We start from the raw sequence: 14,610 nt of genomic DNA on the forward strand, positions 1-14,610 counted from the left end.
GGGCTAACAGGGCCGACCGACGCGTAGGCCGGGGCACTGGAGGATGCCGCAGTGGACACAGGTCTTCCCCTGGGGACTGGCGCAGTGATGCCCGACCACCCAGGGGGAGCGAAGCAGCGAACAGGGGGAGCGACAGCGACGTCTGGCAGCAGCCCAGCGACGTCTGGGTGCTCGGGGAGAGCGGAGCAGGTAACCAGGGGCAGAGCTGTGGCCAGTGCTTTCCACCTCCTCACCGGGCTCCGGCTCCTCCCCTCTGGGCTCCGGAATCGGCGGCTCCTCCCCTCTGGGCTCTCGGAACAGCTGCTCTACTTCCCATTTCTGGAGCAGCAGGTCCAGCTCTGTAGGCTCCGGCTCCGGTAGCCCTAGCTCCACTCTCCACTTCTTGGTCTGCTCCACTTGAGCAGCGGTGTTTCTCTTAATTTCCTCGATCAGTTCCTTAAAATCCATTTTTCCTTTTACTGGGTCGTAGGGGCACCCACACTTCTGGTACCATATGTAATAGAGCGCAACTCACTCGGGTTCGTTGCCCCTTTAAAAATAGACCCAAACACAGAAATGGATTTTTAAGTGCGGTTGCACAATTTTTAATAAATACAAAAACAAACAAAATACAAAACAACACCTAGCTCCTTTGGAGCGCTAACTAAACCTCAGGAACACCCCGACTATACAGTGGGACGGCTAAGCCGTTTCCCCACAACAGAAAACACATACACACAGTATTTTTCCAAAATCCTTACTTTTCCCGTGGCTGCTTGGACACAGAACCCTCTACCTGTCTCCTTCTATACAGCAGCCCTGTGCAGACTGACTGCACCTCTTATATACCCTGCCCGCACCTGGGTCTAATTTCCAATCACGCCCAGGTGCAGATGATCATTAACAACAAAACAATTACACAACAAGTGCATTCTCACATGTTTCTTTTATGCAGGGAGGATTAACCCCCTCCCTGCTGTCTCACTCCACCTGCTTCCTCACAATATATATATATATATATATATATATATATATATATATATATATATATATATATATATATATATATATATATATATATATATTGATGTGCTTCCCGATTAATATTACAATATTGTTGAAAGACTGATAAATGTGATTGATACTAACCAGAATTTGAAATTAAAATAAAATGCCAGCTGTAGGCTCAGAACCGTGGAAACAGAGGGTAGCACACTGAGGAAGCAGAGCAAGCCACTGCTGACAGAACCACGTCTGCAAACTTACATGTCTGTATAAAAAAACAAAACAAAAAAAATACTCTCGGAATGGCTGCCTAAACTAAAGATATGATGCAGGGGTGAACTCAATAAAAGTCACCAGCAAACCAAATACTGCCACCTACACAGTGCAGGAGAATGACACTCAGGTTTGCTATCTGACAATAATGAATGACTGTACTTTCATTTTTCTTTATCACGTTAGTAGTAAACATGTGCAGATTATTTTCAGTATATAAACGTGGTCTTGTATTTAACTTATTAAATTTGTTTTGTAAATGCATCTTATAAAAACAAATGTATTTTGTGTGAGCATGTGACGGGTTACACCCCAGGGTTGATGAGAGTGGAGAGCAGAGAGAAAGTGACAGTAAGATAAGTTTAAAAACAATTGCTATGAGCACAATGTTTGTTTGTCTCTGTTTATCATTTATGTTGGCCACTGTGCCATTTTGGTTGGTGTTTTGTTTTTGTTCCGCTATTTACTTTATTTAATAAATACGAGTGCAGTTGCGACTCACACCCGCAGTACTTATGTCTCTTCCTGGTTTGACGTCACCGCCAAGCCATCCTGTCCACAGAGCAACATCAAAAATGTTAGCTAAATATATACTAAATAATAAGCAAGCCAGTTGTTCTGCTCGCTGTTGCAGGTGAAGTCAGGCAGACTCGGGGGAACTAAAACTCAACCATTCATTCAATAATCAACCAGCTGCTTCCTCTATTGACTAGCATACTTTCAGCCAGTAATCCAGTAGACACTGCTGAGGTGAAATTACTTGCAGGAGGAAGTGAAGCAGTAACTTCTGGAGAGTAAGATACAGAAACTGAGCTCTTTCTTAAAGCTGGTACAGACCTGAATACCATGATTTAAAATTATTGCTAAAACATGTGTTTCTTTCAAAACTGCAGAAAGTAGAACTGCAAGGCATGTAAATGTGATGGGGTTATTTTGCTATCTATAACCACTTTAATATTACATGCTATCAACCACATGGGTTTTTGCACATCAGCATGCATCAAAGGCAAAGCTGCATGTATCACCATATTTAAAAGGCAGTATCATTCTCACTGTGGGTTCTCTATTGGTAAATGAATAATGTGCAATGAATTCAGCTGGCAACATCCTGATATTAGATGTTGTAACATCTTATAATTATCTATAAATTAATGAAATCCTGATTTATGATGCTGCCCAGGGTGACCCTGACAGGATTATGCATTATGAACTGCCAAGAAAATGGGAAGCAGTGGAACATAATTCCCATAGGCAACCCCAACTTCATGCATGTATATAAGCTGAAATAAATAGTAGCTGCTTACGCATTTTAAAATATTCTTGTATATGTGTAATTATTTATGTGGCTCGCTCTGTGACAGAATTACAATGATTCTTGTTTGTAAATCACCCTTCCGGCCTGTGAGGGTGCTAAACAGTGAGAACAGAGTTCCTTGGACGGGCTGGCCTGACAGTTATTTCCCAGGGTTCATGAGAAGTCGGCCAGCCAGGAAGGGGGCGAGACTCTGTTGCAGTAACGCATTGACCCGCAAGGGAAACTACGTGGCAGCTGCAGATTGGAGAGGCGGTTGCACTCGTTTACCAAGGGGTCATGTGTGACAGCATAAAAGGGGACAGAGAATTGTAATTTGTTCCTTTGCTTTGGTTTGTGTAAATAAACTAAGAAGGACTGTGAGAGACCCCGTTGCACGTAAAAAGTGTTTGTTTGTTTTGTTTGTTTGTCTTGTAATTGTCTTGTCGTGTGTATTATTAGATGGCTAACACAGATCCGGAGCCGTCGCCAAGGGCCAGCACTAAACCAGACAGCACTTCACCATTGTCACAAATATAAACTTGTATCACCCACCACAAGCAACACTGCATGCACCCAGGACTGATTACCATGTTTGTATTATTGTGGGGCGGATATTGCTTATTATGTCTTTTCCTGTGTTATTTACCCCATGCTGTACACATTGGTGTGTATTGCCGGGGAATTATTTGGTCGCCAGACCTGAAAAATATAATAAAAACATTTCCAAACCGCATTACAATTATCTCTGTCTGTTTCTTTCATGCACTGCAACACTCCTGCACCTGTTGCCACTCAGCTACTTTGTCACAGTCTCCTACCCATTTTTTTTCATTCCAGTGTTTTATTTTTATCAGACAGTACTTGGTCCAAAATACACAGGTAAATAACGTGCCAGTTCACCCTATGCAATATTCCCAATACTTCTCCTCCACCAAAATTAATTAATGTCACTTTTGGAACAAAATATATTCTCATACATACGTTAACATATGTTGCCTTACTAGTCAGGGGTTCCCCCTACCTAAAGAAATGTACCCCCTATGGCCCGTTAATGTATGTCTTCCAAATGGAATAATTATTATGGGAAATGTTTAATATGTTAATAAGGTTCTAGTTAAACCATATGTATTATGAGTTCTGAACAATTAATGTTAACTACTTGTATAGCTTGATACAATGTTAATTCACTAGCATTTGACTTGCCATGCCTGAGTATTGACTAAGTGGTGGATTAGTTTAGCCTAGAGGGAGAAGGGGGAGAGAATAAAGATAGTGACTGTACCTGTTTAGTTGTGTACCACAAACAGCTCTCACCACTGCTTTGGTGGGTGGAGTGTAGGCGGTAACCTGTTAGTTCAGTTATAAACCTATGAAGTTGGGCTGTTGACTATACATGGTTACCAGCAGATTACTGCTTCTCAAAACCGTAGTCTCGGATAGTTCAAAACCCTCTAAAGGAAATGCATTTATTTATGGATATAAAACCATGTGCAAAATGGAAAGGTGGAGATGATTAGGTGAGCAATGGGAGATCTGCTACATACATGCATGGATTATGGATACCTAAATGATGTATGCTGTTACAAAAAATAAATACATTTCCTTTTTTTAGTATCATTATTGATTAGACTGCCCCAATAAAGCATCCTTCCTAATCAGTTTTTCAAACTGGCATCTCTATTCTATTTATTTGTCTCAGGCTCTGTTTTCTGTTTTGCAGAAGCTGAATACGGAATGAGTAATGTCGACATCTGCAGGACGCCCTTGCAGATAACTATTGACCCTGAAACTTAATCAGGCTGGCCAATGAGCCAGAACCCCTTTAGCAGACCCAGCATTATATAAAAAAATAAATAAATAAAAACCAGTCTGCCATGCAGAAATGTCAATATTTATGAATACAGTTGAATCTGTCCTGTGGATTTCAGTCTTGGGGTTGTCTTTTTGTATGACACACCATGTGCTTTTACATGCTTAGTTTGTTTTGAGTGTTTTCCACAGTGTGCCATAATCAGGCAATTTCAGATTTTGTTGTGATGAAAATCAGCTCTCAGTAAGAGGATTCTTTCGGATTCATGTTCACACCAGTCAATCTGGTAACATAATTGCCATGGCATTGGCAACATATAGAGACGTGTTTTAAGTAGACAGACTCCGCATCTTATTTCCTTATGACAAGTCTCATTATATGGAAAGAATAGATGACCCTGCAAACTCATCTAGTGGACCTGACGAATAACAAACTTAAGCAACATCAATTTATAGTGTAATTACAAGAAATACTATATGGAACAATTATTCAGACTTTTAGTTACAGTAAATTGCAAATGCAATTTACCCAATTCTTTTTTCTTTGCTTTATCTTTACCTTATCCAGTGTAAAATCACACATTGCTTGAATTAAACTAATTCTTGTCAATCAATGAAAAAGTAACCAATCCAAAGATAAACAACTCCAACAGTTCATTTAAGGGCTTGTAATATGTAATGGTGGGTTTTTTTTTCTTCCAAAAATAGATGTTCAAAGAACTATTTGGAGTAAAGCTTTGAGAATATAGCCCATTGTGTGTTTTTATACAGTAACCATACCTACTGGGGAGATTTGATGATGGGAAAATAATAAGGTATTATTTTACATTAACATATTTCTGTGATGCTGTTACAATTTTTGTACTTGTTTTTTTATTGAATGAAATGGGGAACATTTAAGCAATGTGGCACAAATGTGTGTTGTTGAGAGAAGTAGTGCTATCCCACAATAACACACACCCTGGAGTGCCTTATGGGATTATACAGTGCATATAGAAAGTCTACACCCCTTGAACCTTTTCCAGATTTTGTTGTGTCAGTGCCTCAGAGTTTCATGCATTTAAATGAGGATTTTTTCCCACTTATCTACACACCATACTCCACACTGTTAAGGGGAAAAAAGTGATATATTAAAAATACAAAACTGAAAGATCATAATTGGATAAGTCTCCACCCCCCTGAGTTAATACTTGGTGGAAGCACCTTTGGCAGCAATTACAGCTGTGAATCTGTTGGGATAGGTCTCTACCAACTTTGCACACCTAGATTTGACAATATTTCACCATTCTTCTTTACAAAACCGTTCAAGCTCTGTCAAGTTCCTTGGGGAGCGTTGATGGACAGCAATCTTCAAGTCATGCCACAAATTTTTGATTGGATTTAGGTTGGGGCTCTGACTGGGCCACTCAAGGACATTTACCTTTTTGTTCCTTAGCCACTCCAATGTAGCTTTGGCTGTGTGTTTTGGGTCGTTGTCATGCTGAAAGGTGAATTTCCGTCCCAGTTTCAGCTTTCTTGCAGAGGGCAGCATGTTTTCCTCAAGGACTTCTCAATACTTTGCTCCAGTGCCCCAGTCCCTGCCGATGAGAAACATCCCCATAACATGATGCTGCCACCAACATGCTTCACAGTAGGGATGGTGTTCTTTGGGCGCAAACCCGTGTTGGGTTTGCGTCAACATAACACTTTGCATTTAGGCCAAAAAGTTCAATTTTAGTTTCGTCAGACCACAAAACTTTTTGCCACATGGCTACAGAATCTCCTGAGTGTTTTTTTGCATACATCAAACAAGATTCAAGGTGGGTTTTCTTGAGTAATGGCTTCCTTCTTGCCACCCTACCATACAGGCCAGATTTGTGGAGTGCCTGGGATATTGTTGTCACATGCACACTTTGACCAGTCTTAGCCATAAAAGCCTGTAGCTCTGACAAAGTTGCCATTGGCCTCTTGGTAGCCTCTCTGATCAGTCTCCTTCTTGCTCGATCATCCAGTTTGGAGGGACGGCCTGATCTAGGCAGGGTCTTGGTGGTACCATACACCTTCCACTTTTTAATAACTGTCTTGACCGTGCTGAAAGGGATATTCAAGGCCTTTGATATTTTTTTTATACCCATCCCCTGATCTGTGCCTTTCAACAACTTTGTCCTGGAGTTCTTTTGAAAGCACCTTGGTGCTCATGTTTGAGTCTTTGCTTTGAAATGCACTACCCAGCAGAGGGAAGCTACAGGAACTGCTGAATTTATCCTGAAATCATGTGAATCACTACAAGTTAACACAAGTGGAGGCCACTTAACTTGGTGTGTGATTTTGAAGGCGATTGGTTACACCTGAGCAAATGTAGGATTGCTATTACAAGGGGGGTGGACACTTATCCAACCAAGCTATTTCAGTTTTTATTTTTAATTAATTTTCTACAAATTTCTAGAATATTTTTTTCACTTGGAAGTTGTGGAGTAGGATGTGCAGATAAATGAAAAAAAAACTGTTTTAATGCATTTAAATTTCAGGCTATAAGGCAACAAAAGGTGAATATTTTGAAAGGGGGTGTAGACTTTCTATAGGCACTGTATAATGGCTATTTGAGATATGACACAGCCTGTTGAAATGAATAGGAGGGAGATCCTTCCCATTGTATAATTACTCAAAATAGAACACTAACTTAGAATCTCTGAAAGGATCCTGTGTGAAAACCTTCTAGTCTTTATTTGCTTTGACTATCAAGTCATTTATTTTCCTTGTGTGAAAGTAGTTTAAAGTAATGGACTCTTGCTCTAAAGCCATAGATTTTTAGTGCTTGTTCAACTTTAAGCCTGCATAAAAAAAGGAACCCGGCTAAGACTACTTGCTTTAAAATCAGACTTCGAGAGGACACATAGGATAGTTGAAGAGGATTTTACTGTTTCCATCACCTTGGATGTCATCGGAGAGAAGACAGCGTTTCTGTTCCTGACGACTTTAGGCGGGCTACTTTATCACCTGGACACAGCCTGCTTGTCTGCTTACAGTTTCCATCGTTCCAGTTCGGGTTTGTGAGTACTGAGTTAAAAAAAACAAACAAACGAAGGTTTCTGATTTTTTTTCCTGCTATAATCATTTAAGTGCACCAACAGAGCTCCAACACACGCCGTCTGATACAGAACATTTTTGTTATTGTTATTGCTGATTATTTTTTGTGTGATTTTGTTCAATGTGTCTTGAATTGCTTTGCCAGATATTTGATTAACGTTTGTAGAAATAATTAAAGAAAAGAGAAAAAGAAAATCTATAGCTAAATAAATAGTTTATCTATTTTTGCATTTAAAATGTTGTGAACTGTATTTTGTGTTTGCATGCTTAACTCTTAAGATATAAACTTGCCTGTGGCTGAAGCATATACACTTAATCACCTAATTAGTGAGACAGTTGATTGGACACTGGATATGAAGTGATTTCAGCTGTTGAATTGCAAGCTTGAATAAATGCAATAAAGAAAATCACAGAAAAACACCAATATGCCACATCTGTCAAGAGAGCAGCACCTTCGTGCAATCGGCATAAGAACATAAGAAGAACATAAGAAAGTTTACAAACGAGAGGAGGCTATTCAGCCCATCTTGCTTGTTTGGTTGTTAGTAGCTTATTGATCCCAGAATCTCATCAAGTAGCTTCTTGAAGGATCCCAGGGTGTCAGCTTCAACAACATTACTGGGGAGTTGGTTCCATACCCTCACAATTCTCTGTGTAAAAAAGTGCCTCCTATTTTCTGTTCTGAATGCCCCTTTATCTAATCTCCATTTGTGACCCCTGGTCCTTGTTTCTTTGTAGGAATGTTGGAGGCTGGAGGCATGTTGGAGGCTGGATAGGGCAGCGTACTATGACTCGTCGTTTTGGGTGCTCACAGTCAGCAATTTCAAACTTGGTGAGATGGTATAACCAGACACACTCTGTCAATGACAGGCCACGAACTGGGAGACGTGTGGCTTCTAGGGCTCGGAGACCACTGAACAGGCAGATGCTTATCCAGGCACTACAAGAGGAATGGGCCAGGATTCCACAAGACAGCATCCGAAACCTGGTGCAAAGCATGCGTTGCAGATGTACTGCTTGTATTGCTTCCAACGCTGGCCACACACGCTACTAGCCTGTGACTTTCACAGTATCCCCCGTCCCCCCATAACTTTAGACAGTAAAATCTCAATTGTTAATCAGCACAATACTCACTGCACCTGCTCTAAAACAGAGTTTGTCATTTTTTTTTTATCACAATTAGTGAATTTTATCCAAATATAATTGATACGTTTCTTTTGATGCTCAAATATAAGTGATAAGTTTCTTTTGATGTGCAGTATACATTGACCTGTGCTTTAAATTTAAATGTTTTAATCTTTGTTACCAAGTCTGTATTTGAGCCAACCATTAATGCAGTCAGCATCTCCAGGGTGTTAAAACTAGCAGGTTTCAGAAAATGTTTTCAAGATTTCTAATGGCTTCTGGCAATCACATTAGATCTTTATGAGAATGCACAGTATGTGCTGTGTAAAACAACCTTTAAGACTGCATCTTCCAATATAGGCTTTTGTAAGTGATTGAAAATGATTGTAACAAACTGAATTCCAAGCTGAATGAGCACATGATTCTTACAACTGATTAGTGGTATTTCACGTTTGCATTACCTTAAGAGGATATTTTATGCAACCATGAATCACCAAAGCAGAATATTATCATCATGCTGTCGTGGAATTCACAGTTTTACTTAATGAGAATAAATTACATTGAGTTAACACTATTTTCTGTCACAGTAAATATAGACTGGGTTTGGTAATCCAAGGCCAAAAGGCATTAGTATTGTCCAATTGTCCTACTTTGCTAAGGAGCTGCTATTTCACTTGTGTCCTCAATATACTACAATTCCTCTTTACTGTTTGGCTGGAAACCAGCAAATGAGAGACAGTGGTAGCTGAGCAAATACATTAAGTGTCACATTACACGTGGCTGACCCCGAGATGGGAGGAGGTACATTAAAGGACAGAATGGATGCACTCTGCTCAAAGTAGCACCTGGCAGACCATAAGGTCAGAGAGCACCACCCCCTTTCCCACAGAGGAAGTATGTGGTAGGCTCGTCATGTGTGATGAGATAACGACTACCTCAATTATTGGACAGAAACCAGTTGGGCTGAAGGGGAGTCAACAATTGTTTACAAAGGTATAAATATCAAATCTTGTAAAAGTCTATTAGTCTTTTCATCTCTTTCGAATTGACTCCATGGATATATGCACTGAGCTGTACTGAGGCCTTGTCCGAAGTTTGAAACTCGTGCTCATGTGATTGTATTGGAGGTATACCCTTCTTGTATATAAAGTGTTTTTGAATCAAAACACATTTGTCAGCTTAATTTTTTCACTACAATATGAGAATGGCAGTGATAAAGCCAATTTGTTTGAAAACATTAAAAGTAGACCGGACATTTACATCAATGGATTTAAAAAAATCTGGAATTGATGATGCGATCAGAAACCCAAAGGCAGTGTAAACTGCGCCTCATACTGTAGCAGGACTGTTGTTTATTATGTTAAGCATTTTTGTGTTATTTCTTTACAAGGGTTTCATTAAGTAGCAGTCTATTAACCAGTTTGAAATTATTTTGATGCAAATGAAAGCATTTTCGCTTCGGCTTTATTATTAAAGTTTTCTCACATGATAATACTGTCCTAGAATTACTACCATAAAAGAACTGTAACTGATTTCTGGAAGGCTGCCTTTGTTGTTCTCCAAGTTACTGTAGTGACATTTTAGGTGCTATAATGAGTTACTGTAAATGAGGTATTGTTTTAGCAGACATATTTCATTACCAGATGGTAGAGGACTTCATTCAAAAATATGCAAATAGGTTTCAATTTTAATGTTTTTGGAATTAAAAGTATAAATGCAAAACTGTGTGGCATTTCTTTGTCAACGTGGTAAGTGAAAAACGGTAATTCAAAAAATATAAAAATCCCCCAAGGTAGCAAATCTGCCAAATTATTTAATACCAGCCAAAATTTCCCGTTATACGGTATATAGTAACTTAAAACAAATATTTCTACTGACACCTCCAGGCATGTCAGAGTTTGTAGATGGCGCTGTGCATCTGACTGGTGCCTTTTAAGCTTGCATTTTTTTGGATGAAGTCCGCTGCCATCTGGTAATGCATGTTGTTTATCAGCTTACTACGTGGTGTGCATGTCAGTAAGCGTTGGTCACAATCGGTAAACTGTAATTTGTAGTGGTAAGTCTGCTCTTATTACGATGGGTCAGTGGCAGGTTCGTGCAAAAGAAAAAAAAACAGCAGTGACATACAAAGAAGCCAGAGGCGTGTTGGATTTTTTTTTTTATCTGTATATTTTACATACAGACGTGCTCAGATTTGTTGGTACCCTTACAGCTCATTGAAATAATGCTTCATTCCTCCTGAAAAGTGATGAAATTAAAAGCTATTTTATCATGTATACTTGCATGCCTTTGGTATGTCATAGAATAAAGCAAAGAAGCTGTGAAAAGAGATGAATTATTGCTTATTCTACAAAGATATTCTAAAATGGCCTGGACACATTTGTTGGTACCCCTTAGAAAAGATAATAAATAATTGGATTATAGTGATATTTCAAACTAATTCGTTTCTTTAATTAGTATCACACATGTCTCCAATCTTGTAATCAGTCATTCAGCCTATTTAAATGGAGAAAAGTAGTCACTGTGCTGTTTGGTATCATTGTGTGCACCACACTGAACATGGACCAGAGAAAGCAAAGGAGAGAGTTGTCTGAGGAGATCAGAAAGAAAATAATAGATAATCATGGTAAAGGTAAAGGCTACAAGACCATCTCCAAGCAGCTTGATGTTCCTGTGACAACAGTTGCAAATATTATTAAGAAGTTTTAGGTCCATGGAACTGTAGCCAACCTCCCTGGGCGCGGCCGCAAGAGGAAAATCGACCCCAGATTGAACAGAAGGATAGTGCAAATGGTAGAAAAAGAACCAAGGATAACTGCCAAAGAGATACAAGCTGAACTCCAAGGTGAAGGTACGTCAGTTTTTGATCGCACCATCCGTTGCTTTTTGAGCGAAAGTGAGCTCCATGGAAGAAGACCCAGGAGGACTCCACTTTTGAAAGAAAAACAAAAAAAAGCCAGACTGGAATTTGCTAAAATGCATATTGACAAGCCACAATCCTTCTGGGAGAATGTCCTTTGGACAGATGAGTCAAAACTGGAGCTTTTTGGCAAGTCACATCAGCTCTATGTTCACAGACGAAAAAATGAAGCTTTCAAAGAAAAGAACACCATACCTACAGTGAAACTTGGAGGAGGCTCGGTTATGTTTTGGGGCTGCTTTGCTGCGCCTGGCACAGGGTGCCTTGAATCTGTGCAGGGCACAATGAAATCTCAAGACTATCAAGGCATTCTGGAGCGAAACGTACTGCCCAATGTCAGAAAGCTCTGTCTCAGTCGCAGGTCATGGGTCCTCCAACAGGATAATCACCCAAAACACACAGCTAAAAGCACCCAAGAATGGATAAGAACAAAACATTGGACTATTCTGAAGTGGCCTTCTATGAGTCCTGATCTGAATCCTATCGAACATCTATGGAAAGAGCTGAAACTTGCAGTCTGGAGAAGGCACCCATCAAACCTGAGACAGCTGGAGCAGTTTGCTCAGGAAGAGTGGGCCAAACTACCTGTTAACAGGTGCAGAAGTCTCATTGAGAGCTACAGAAAATGTTTGATTGCAGTGATTGCCTCTAAAGGTTGTGCAACAAAAAATTAGGTTAGCGGTCCCATCATTTTTGTCCATGCCATTTTCATTTGTTTTCTTATTTACAATATTATGTTGAATAAAAAATCGAAAGCAAAGTCTGATTTCTATTAAATATGGAATAAACAATGGTGGATGCCAAATACTTTTGTCAGTTTCAAGTTATTTCAGAGAAAATTGTGCATTCTTTGTTTTTTGTGGAGGGGTACCAACAAATTTGAGCACGTCTGTATGTGTGGCAGGGGCATCAAATACCGCAGATAAGAGGAAAGGGGGGGAGCGAGGTCCAAAAAGTTTGAGAACCACTGGTTTATGTGACTTATTTATTAGTTGTACCCCATTATTCCATTAATTGGAATTATATACTAACCAGTATTGGTTTCAAATCAATCAGATTTGGGTTATAGGCACCGGTATCATAATGATGGTCACCTTTATAGAAAAATCAGTTTGGAATAAATTCCTTTCAGTTAACAATAAGCTCCAACGGTTACACTTTAAAGTGTTACCTGCTATTCCTCTATTTCTGTTCCACTGGAATTCATTATGAGTTTCTCGCCATGCTTTTAAAATGGTCTAGAAACTAGAAAAATGCATTACACAATAGCATAATGTGTTACTTCTATCCAATCCTATGCAACTCTATTGAAATTCAGCCAATATGTTATAGTGTTACAACAAGGGCATACTGCTGCCACATTCTCATTCACCTCACTAACAGCCCTGAACAGCCAAGCAGAATTTGTCACCATCTCCTAGCATTTATAAACAGTGTGTGATTGATTTTCACTTATTTGTACACAGCAATACAGTACGGCCTCGGAGTAATCACCCTGTAATCTTCTCCAGAGCCGAGATGAGAAAGGAGGTATGACTAGACAAGGTGAAAATCACGCCAGCTACCATGCAGAAGAAACACCAACACAGGTCTGTTCTACTGTTAAGTCGCATTTGTTTTCTAAACCACAAACAAAATGTTAAAATAAACTTCTGAACAACCAAAGTATTCCACACAACCTGTAATCTTGCCAACACAGAGTGCTGTTTCTCTGCCACAGAATTCAGGATAACAAAATGATGTATGTCAGTAACACAGACCCCCCCATCATGGCTGTAAATTCTAAATTAGAGATGACAAAGCTGATGGCCATGACACATCAACAGTATTTACAGAGTAGTACAGAATAAGATGGATGGGTGAAGGGATGTATACCCTCCCTATATTCCCAGAATCAGATATTATACCAAGTTTCAGAGCAGCTGGATAAGCGATTCTCCAGATGTATGTGAAATGTGACAGGTACATATGACCACTTCACAGGGGATTTAATACCAGCGAGGGATAAAGCATAAAGCCTGTGTGTGCACAACAGTTGGTTAACTCACTGTGAGCTGCTATAAATCTGTGTTTGCAGCCTCAGTTCATTCCTTCAGCATCAAATTACTCAGTGTTCACGCTAATAGTTAAGCAGCTATTGCTTGTTCAGTTTCAGTTCCAGCATTCTCTGTGGACTAGATAAGCCACAGCGGGAAGTGGGGGTGCTGGGGGTGCAGCCACACCCCCACATGCCAAGGGAGGGGTGAGGTGGGGGTGCGGCCTTACCAGCAACTTTTCTCTTTAACTTTAGTTTATGAATGAACATTTGCACTGCCTCCAAAAGTCATGAAACAACTGTTTCAACCAATTAGTATTGCCATGTCGGTGCTGGCATTTAGTGTTTCAGCCAGTTAGCACTAAGCATTGCTATGCGAGGGTGGGCGTTCATTGTTTCAACCTATCACTGATAGTATCAGCAACAAGGACAGTCACGTGAGCGACGGTGTTTACTTTACAGGTCCTGACCTAGCAGCTAATTTCGCTATGATAACTGTGCTTTTTAATATTGGATGGAAGAACATTAAAAACAAATCTGCATGCCACTTATTTTAATTTAATTAAACCAAATAATTCGTACTCTAACTCTGTATTTTTAGTGCTGATGTCTTCTCTGTCATGTTGGTTTTTTATTTTTATTCACTATGCCTTTTTGTAACTGTTACTGCAACAGCCCAGGCAAATGAGGCATGCTCATTTATTATTATTATTATTATTATTATTATTATTATTATTATTATTATTATTATTATTATTATTATTTATTTATTTTTTAGCAGACACCCTTATCCAGGGGGACTTACAATCGTAAGCAAATACATTTCAAGTGTTACAATACAAGTAATACAATAAGAGCAAGATAAATACAATGACTTTGGTTCAAGCAAGTACAAGTGTGACAAAATACAATTCAGTACTACAGCAGATAACAGTGACAGTGATAGTTACATCAAGATATGATTAACTACAAAATACTACAGATTAAACACTTGGCAGATTACAGTACTCTGAAGTACAGGATTAAATGCAGTAAAATAGGGGGTAGTTAAGAGCAAATAAAGCGCAATTAAGTGTCCCAGGGGAAAAACAGAGGAGTTCTACA

Source organism: Acipenser ruthenus, chromosome 33, assembly GCF_902713425.1.
Source record: "Acipenser ruthenus chromosome 33, fAciRut3.2 maternal haplotype, whole genome shotgun sequence".
In the NCBI taxonomy this organism is placed as follows: domain Eukaryota; kingdom Metazoa; phylum Chordata; class Actinopteri; order Acipenseriformes; family Acipenseridae; genus Acipenser; species Acipenser ruthenus.